The sequence below is a fragment of the Ictidomys tridecemlineatus genome, chromosome 5 (genome assembly GCF_052094955.1).
Source record: "Ictidomys tridecemlineatus isolate mIctTri1 chromosome 5, mIctTri1.hap1, whole genome shotgun sequence".
NCBI lineage: Eukaryota > Metazoa > Chordata > Mammalia > Rodentia > Sciuridae > Ictidomys > Ictidomys tridecemlineatus.
The window spans coordinates 89,330,377-89,339,534 of NC_135481.1; positions in this window are offsets into that span (position 1 = coordinate 89,330,377).

Here is a 9,158-nt window from a genome sequence, read left to right on the forward strand (position 1 = left end):
TGCCTTGATGGCACCTCTCTGGGAAGGTGACATTTCAGCTAGAGAACAGGCACTGAGATTCAAGAAGCTAAACTCTTTTAACAATTTTTGATCCAAGTCTCTCCCCAGCTCAAATATATTCCATTCAGTGATTCTTGATCTACAATATTAGGTTAAAACTTGTTTGATTGGAGGCCTTCTGCAGCATGGGCCAAATCTACTTTCCCAACATTGTCTAGAAGGATCCCAGCCCAAGTGTAAGTAGAATTAGATATGTCTAGGCATGTCTGGCAACAGGGAGCTCACCCTGCTGGGAGTCTGTTTAAAATGAGAAATGAGAGGCCTCCAAGGAGAAAGCTCATCTCAATTAAAGGAGGTGCCTGCACTGTGAGCTTGATGGGGTGAATGATCCTATCCCTCTGAAGCTCCAGAGGGAGGAGCAGTTCTGTCACTCAAATACCTAGCAGTTCAGGTTCACACCTATCTAAGTTCCTGGATGGGGTGGAAAACCCTGGGATACAGGCAGCCCTGCTTGAGAATTTTATGTGGGAGTAACCCAGAAAAGAAGACAGGCTTCTCCTAGATTTCCATAGTTCCTGAGCAGCTTTCATTCCTAGGGGGCTCGTACTCCCATCAGAGCAGAAGTGGCTTCCCTTAATTGTCAGGATTGTTAAGTTGATTATTCCAAATGAGCAGGTGGAAGCAAGAGCCCAGGAAGCTGGAGTTACTGCTTTGTATGTCACTCAAAATGGTGGTTCCCCCAGATTGATCAAGATCTGGGTAGAGGGGCTGGGGATGTGGCTCAAGCGGTAGCGCACTCGCCTGGCAGACATGCGGCCTGGGTTCGATCCTCAGCTCCACATACAAACAAAGATGTTGTGTCCGCCAAAAACTAAAAAAATAAATATTAAAAATTCTCTCTAAAAAAAAAAATCTGGGTAGAAACACCTGGTATGTTCAAAAGGGAGTTCTGAAGGAAGTTTAAAGTATAGGTCTTTTGAGGGGATGTGAGCAGGATTGGGGAAAATGAGTAAGAGACTGGTAGTGTTCTGGGGCTAGTATCAGTGAGAAGCTCTTACCATCTGGAGATTTAAAAGGGAAAAGACAAGAATGGGTGCTGCAGCCAACCAATAGCAAGAACTGAATCTGCAGAAGGTCACAAGACCAGAACTAGGAGTTTCGGCATAGATATGTACCTAGGACCCCATGTGGAGGGAAGCCACCTTCCAATTACTTGCTAATGCTTAGCATTGGCCAAACCCAAGAAGAAGCAAATGGCAAGAAGTTGGGTAGAGGCAGTCCTGGGAGGTCAGCCTCCTGGACACAGACAGTGGAGAGAGTGAAGAGTACACAGAACACAAAGCTCACCCCTCTGTCTCTTAACATCCCACAGGCTATTGAGTTATATGGACAACCTCTCCACTTCCCCTCACAAACACTCTTAAGAACAGAGATGAATATCTCTGCATATCCATTCAGAACATAGCTTTGCCACTGTATCTGTTTCCTGATAGTTTCCTGTTATACTGCTGTAACAAATTATCACAGACTGGCTTACAACAACAGAAGGTTATTCTCTCACAGTTCTGGAGGCTAGACATCCAAAATCAAAACATTAAAAAAACTACTGTGAGCAGCTGGTTCATGAATAGACAGACTGTTTTAATGAAACAGACTCAAAAATCTAGAAAATAAGACCAACGATAGACTTAAATGTATAATGGCAAAAGCTAATCTTTCAATCACTGGAGATATGATATATTTTACAATAAATTATCTTGATGGCTATAGCCTTCTGAGATAAAATAAAATAGCCATACCTGACAGAACATACCCAGACAAATTTCTTGAAGGGTAAATACTTAAAAATGAAATCATAAAAGTACTACAACAAATCATGAGAGACTTTTTATACTGATGCTCTTTTTTTATTATTAATACTGAGAATTGAACTCAGGTACACTTAACCACTGAGCCACATTCACCAGCCCTTTTTATATTTTATTTAGAGACAGGATCTCACTAAGCTGCTTAGGGCCTCACTAACTTGCTGAGGCTGGCCTTGAACTTGTGATCCTCCTGCCTCAGCCTCCTGAGCCGTAGGTCCCACCGCACCCAACTACTGATGCTCCTTCACTTATAATGAAGTTACATCACAATAAGTCCATATAAATTGAAATATCATAAGCCAAAAATGTACTGAATGCACCTAACCTACTGAACATATAGCTTAGCAACACAGTTTATGATAGAGTTGGTTGTTTGCCCTCATGATCTTGCTCATATCACAATGAGAGAGTATTGTACCATACATATCGATAGCCAGGGTAAAAATCAAAATTTGAAATATGGTTTCTAATTAATGCATAATATTTTTGCACTATCATAACATCAAAAAAATCACAAGTGGAACTATCATAAGTCAGAGATCACGTTATTTCACATTCAGTTATGTAAACAGAATTTTCCCATGGGATTATAAACACCATAAACAGAATCAACAGACAAATGACAAACTGGGAAAATATATTTGTCAATTATATAATAGACTAATTTTCTTAATGTCTGAACAACTCTTACAAATCAATAAAAAAAAAGACTAATTCAATAGTAAGATGGACAAAGAATAAAGCCAGTGTGAGAAAAAAAAAAAAAAAGTAGGGGAAAGATAGGGCTGGGATGCTGGGGATGTAGCTCAGTGGTAGTGCTTGCTTAATATGTGCAAGGCTCTGGGTTCAATCCCCAGCTCTGGGAAAAAAAAATTCTCTCACACACACTCTTCTAAAATATGAAAAGTTGCTCTACTTTTCCCTTAATAACAGAAATACAAGTTAAAACGTTAGCAAGATATTATTTTTCACCTACAGAGTGGCAAGAATCAGCAACATTTTCTTTTTTTTTTTTTAATTTTTTTTTTCTTAGTTTTCAGCGGACACAATATCTTTGTATGTGGTACTGAGTATGTGGTACTGAGGATCGAACCTGGGCCGCACGCATGCCAGGCGAGCGCACTACCGCTTGAGCCACATCCCCAGCCCCCCAGCAACATTTTCTAACACACAGTCTTAACCATTCTCATTCCTGCTGACATGTTCTCCCAACCTCCAAGGACAGCAGTTGACAATATCTTTCAAAATTTTAACTAGATATCTTCTATGACCCAGCAATCATAAGAATTTATTTATAATTCTTCTAAGAATTTATTTTATAGACATATTCTCACCAGTGCTAAAATACATCTGAGCCAGGCACATGCCTGTAATCTCAGTGACTCAGTAGACTGAGGCAGGAGTATCACAGGTTCAAGACCATCCTTGGCAATTTAGTAGACACTGTCTTTAAATAAAAAAGTAAAATGTCTGAGAATGAAGGTCAATGGTACAGTGCCCCTGGGGTGAATCCCTACTACAAAACTTAAAAAAAAAAAAAAAAATCTGAACAAGGATGTTCTTTTCAGCATAGTTATAGTAGATAGAAAATGATCTAAATGCCAGTGTGCATACAATGGAATGCCATCATTCAGAAAAAGTAGAGAATAGATTTAGGCTCTCTCTTTATGCTAATAGGGAAGTAGCTCCAAAACATATGTAGGTGAATTTGAGGAAGTCAAGTGCAAGGAAGGAGGACTGGAGGGAACTGTCCAGCTGCTGGCTGCCCCGGCCACCACACAGCACCCAGCACTCACACCCATAGGCATAGTGACAGTGTCATTAAGAAAGCTGAAGCTGCAGGGCCCTCTCTTGCACAGGTCCCTGCCAAAGTCCTGGGAGGGGCCCCAGTGGGGTGCATGATCCTGGATTTGTTGTTGTTAATTTGCAAAATAATAATAATAATAAGGGCTGGGGTTGTAGCTCAGAGGCTTGCCTAGCACATGTGAGGCACTAGGTTCAATCCTTAGCACCACATTAAAAATAAACAAATGAAAATAAAGGCATGCTGTCCATCTACAACTACAAAAAAAATTAAATGATGATAATAATAATAATTTTTTTAACCATAGTTCTCTTTTTTTTAAGACCACTAAATCTTTCCCTTCTGAGTTCCCCTGTCATATCTCCCCTTGTGTCTAGTGGCACTGGAGCAGCAGTGGGCATTTTGGGGACTTTGTAAAAGGGAAGGTATTATTATTATTATTATTATTTTGTGTGGTGCTGAGGATTGAAACCAGGGCCTTGTGCATGCATGGCAAGTACTCTATCGATAAGCTATATCCCCCGCCCTGAAAGAAAAGGTATGTTGAGACTGATTAACTTTAGGTTTAGTGGAATATACTCATGTAGTCTGCAGTAACTCCAGGCACAGTTAAGTTACTGCTTGCCAATCTGTGCTGAAATGCTTTTCAGAAATATCTTTTAACTGCCTACTGTACTACCTCACCTGGGATGGCCACATAAAGGTAGGGGTCACAAACTGCTTGTCATGCAATTAATAATTTTTTAAATACCATTCTATTTTTCTGGGTTTAGGGTATTTATGGAATATTTTAGTTGTCTTTTTTAAAAAATATGTAATTTAGTTTGATTTGCCTATGTTTTTTACAAAAATTAAAAGAAACATGCAGAAAACCAGGCAAACTTCTACCTTTAATTTAAAAAGAAAAAGAAAGAAGACTACTGTCAGAAATGCCCTTCCTATTTGCTTAGAGCTCAGGGGTCCAGTTCACAGGTAGCCAGATAATCTCTTGTTTGTCTTCCTAAAGGGAAATTTTTCATTTTTTCCCCAGTACTGAGAATTGAACCCAGGGATACTCCAATACTGGAGTTATATCCCCAGCCCTTTTTATTTCTTATTTTGAGACAGGCTCACCAAATTGCCCTGGCTGGCCTTGAACTTGCAATCCTCTGGCCTTGGCCTCCTAAATTGCTGAAATTACAGACATGAGCCACTGAACCTGGCAAAAGTAGGAAAGACAAATGCACTATATGATAATGGTCTCTACAAAGTCATCAAAGTCAGAATTTCCTATACCTAAGTATTGGCGTCATCTCTCCTCAGTTACATCACAAATTAACAGATTTATCTCGACTCACTATGGACAATCTTATAATGCACATTCATGAGCATTATAATACAATCTTTCACACTAGCGCAAGTGTTTTCAGGGAACAGGTTTCTACAAGAATTGATGTATTAAAGGCTATACACACTCAGGTTGTTCTCCATTGTTACTATGCACCTATACATTGGGAAATTATGAGGCCAAAAAATATACTGATGACAAGACATATGGCATGATTTTCTTGCTTCAGAGTCCTTTCCATTTTTTCTTTTTAAATTTTTTTGATAAGCAGGTACTTCTTTTATAATCTTTAAATATTTTAATTTCTAAATACTAACACAAATATGCCAATCCTTGAAGAGGAAACTCTGTCTTTTGCTCTTAATTAAAGTTCTAACCAGCTGGGCATGGTGTTGCATGCTATAATTCCAGCTACTTAGAAGCTAAGGCAGGAGGATCACAAGTTTGAGGCAGCACAGGCAACTTAACAAGACCCTGTCTCAGAACAAAAATTTAAAAGGGCTAGGGATGTAACTCAGTGGTAGAGTGCATGCCCAGTGTGCACCAGGTCCTGAGTTCCATCCCCAACACTGGGGGGAGAAAAAAAAGTTTTAACTAACATAAAGGTACTATTTTCACCTCTCCAGGACTCATTTCTGAAATAGATACCATCACTATGATTTTAGAATTACTATTTTTCTTGGCCTGCACTGACAATGAATGTTTCTGTCCCTGACATCACATTAATTCAGTGATTTCTGCGTTGCTTCTGCCCTTGCATATTTCTAGCCCTTTCTAGAACAAGCCTGAGGTCAGGCTCATAAAGATCTACTTCCTGGCTTCCCAGGACACCAGAGGATCCTAATGGCTCCTATATTTGCTCCCTATTTACTACTATGAGGCAACAGTGTTCTTTAGATAATTGGTGCAAAAAACCATACGGCCCAATTTGTAAAAATACTATGGGTGCTGAACTGGGGCTTTGAGGATGAGTAGAAGGGACTTTTGGGGTGAGTATCTATGGGAGGCTGGAGATCTGAAGAGGAAAGATGGGGAACATGGTTGCAGAGCACATGCCCATAGTAGCCTAGAAGCTGCTGAGAGGAGATGAGGGGCAAAGCTGGTCAAGCGAGGGGCTCCAGAGGTCAGAGGCCACCACAAGTCTAACAGAACAAAACAGGGAGTGGGGAGTTCTAGAGACATCCATAGCAAGAATATGACTAATTAAAGCCACTCTGAAGCTAAGGGCCTCACCTCATCTTTCTCATCCCATCAATCATTAAGTCCTAGGACTAATTTCTCCTTCCTTCAACCAATATGTACTGAGTGCCAAGCATGCGCCAATCTCTATTGTGGGCAGTGCTCTGACAGAGCCTATATCTGGAGTTGAAATGATAGTGATTATGTAATTATTTCATTATAACTGCATTAAGTGTTATGAATGTAAAGTGGTGCTGTTAAGTCCTGCAGTTAAAAACAAACAAACAAACAAACATTGTTTACCTGTGTTTCCTAAATTTATCTCACAAATGCCCCTCCCAGCCCCACAGACTTTATTTTTAGAGTAGTTTTATGTCCATAGCCAAGTTGGATTGCATATGCGTTCTGCCCTAGCATGGGTGCTACTTCCTGGACTCACAACCTGCTCCACTGTGATACTTTTGTTACAATAGGTAAACCAACATTGACACATCATTATCAACCAGTCAATAGCTTGCATTAGGGCCTTCTTGTTTGCTCTTAATATAGCAAGGAATTAACACTGAGACTCACAGGTATGGGGAGCCTATACAATTTCTAAAAGGAAAGTGGCACCTATGGATAATTGTTGTTCATGAGGGGTTCACTAATTCTCTGGCAGATTCCCCTTGTCTGCACAGAAATCTTCCCTCATCTTTGGAAGTTTATTTGGTCCAGATGCCACAGACATCTACCCTCGCCCAGCAAAGTGCAAAACAATAGCCACCCATCTTCCTCATCCCATCCACCCTGAATCCCGACCCTGGTTAATTGAAAAGCATCACTTTCTCTGTGTTTCTCAAACATATTCAATAACTCCAGAAGTGGTTTTCCAATACCACCATCCATAGAGCCCGTTTGGTGATGGCAATTGAATATCAGCTCTGACACCTACAGCCCAGAGACTACATCCAAACTAAAAAATATCACTTCTTTTAAAGAGTATTGGGTTCTGCGATGAGCTAGAAGTGAAATGTCCAGTCTAAATGGGTCAGCAATGACTCAGCTCCAGAGGTTTGTTGCCATGTGTCCCCATTTTTAAGGAAAACAGAATAAACCTGATATGTATGGGAAATCTAATTTTGTTTTTAAATTAACAACTATAGTAGACTGCAAAACATGGCCACACATTCCTTCCATCCCTGTGGGTACACCCTTTGCAATGTGATGTTGCTGATTCCCCTCAAGTGAAGTCTATGATTCTGCACACTCATAAGGAGTAATATTTGCAACTTTGAACCAAGACCTCAAGAGACCTTGCAGCTTTGGTTTTGACCCTCTCAGAATTCTCTGCCTTCATATAAAAGGAACCCAGGATAGCTTGAAAGAGGATGAGATTCTAGGTGAATGAGGTCACATAGTCACAGAAAAGCAAGGTCATCCCAGTCAGCCTTACCAGCTGAAACCCAGCTGAGGCCTCTGATGTGGAAGCTAGGACCAAATAGCTGCCCAGTGAATGCAGCTGAACGCGTGTGCCCAGGTGATATCAGAAAAGAACCACCAGGAAAAACCACAAAACTGTGAGGAAAAGTCAGTCATTATTGTGTTAAGCCACTGAGTTGAGATGACTTATTACATAGCAATAAATAACAGAGAAATCATTAAAACACCTTGACAACCAAACAAATGCCTCACATGGCCAGCTAGTTACCTCTCAAGTGTGAACCCCTCGAGGACAGGAAGTGACCTTATTGATTTTTGTATCCCTGGTGCCTATCATTGGCTGGGAACTTAATATTGAATGAATCCTTTGTGAATAAACTAATGTAGCCACATGACACTGAGGACACGGCAACAACATCTTTAAGGACAGGGGATTGTCTCACATGCCTTTCTGATGCCAGCAGAGATCAATATTCCCCCCTGCAGTTCTATAATCCTGTATTAGTCAGAGTTCTCCAAAAAACAGAATCAACAGAAGATAGAGATGAGAGGGAGAAAGAGAGAGAGAGAGGCAGCTACTGAAACTTTTCATGGGAATCAGCACACGTCATTATGGAGGCCAAGCAGTCCCACGATCTCCCATCTGCAAGCTGGAGAACCAGGAAAGCCAGTGGTGTCCTACAGGCCAAGTTCCGAGAATCAAGAACCAGGAGCTCTGGTGTCTGAGGGCAGAAGAAGGTGGGGTGTCCTGGCTCAGACAGAGAATTTGCTCTACCTTCCCCTTTTGTTCTTTTCAGGTCCTCCGTGGATTAGGTTATGGCCACCCACATTGGTGAGAGCCGATTTTCATTAGCCAGTCTCTTGATTCGAATGTTAATCTCTTCCAGATACACCCTCACAAATAGAGGCACCCAGAAACATTTTACCAGCTATCTGGGCATCCTGGGCCCAGTCAAGTGGACACATGAAGTTAAACAACCAAAAATCCTCATCAAAAGACAGTCTGTTCAATTAATTAGTAGTTCTAATTGAATGACAAAAATGGGTGGCTAATTGAGTAGATGGAAATTTTGGTGACAGTGTGCTACATCTGAGTAGTAAAAGCGAAGGTCATCCTGACCAAATACAGCCTCCAAGAGACCATGGGAGTTCCTGATGTAGACATGAAGTGATGTTGCTTCATGTGAAGTGTAGTGAGATCCACCCCAAATTGGGAAACTACCAAACCAGGCAAGACTATGAGCAGTAGCTAATGGGATGTTAAGTCAGGATGTGATAGAATTTTCAGGATAAAGAAAATAATACGAAAACAACCCAAAATGGAATTGAAATTTATCTTCTCTGCCTTGAAAAACCTTTTATGTTCCATTCCATCACACAGGTAGCAGTTATAAAGTGTCTCAACACTTGGTTCATCTTCATAGCCAGGGAGTGGAGGAGTGGCTAGGTATCAGGGCAGGTCAAGTCTGTGGCCCTTTCTCTTTCCTCTGCCCTTTGCCACCAGGGGAGGCAATAGGCAAAGTAGACTTCTCTCCAAGGCTGAGCAATATCCTTAAAA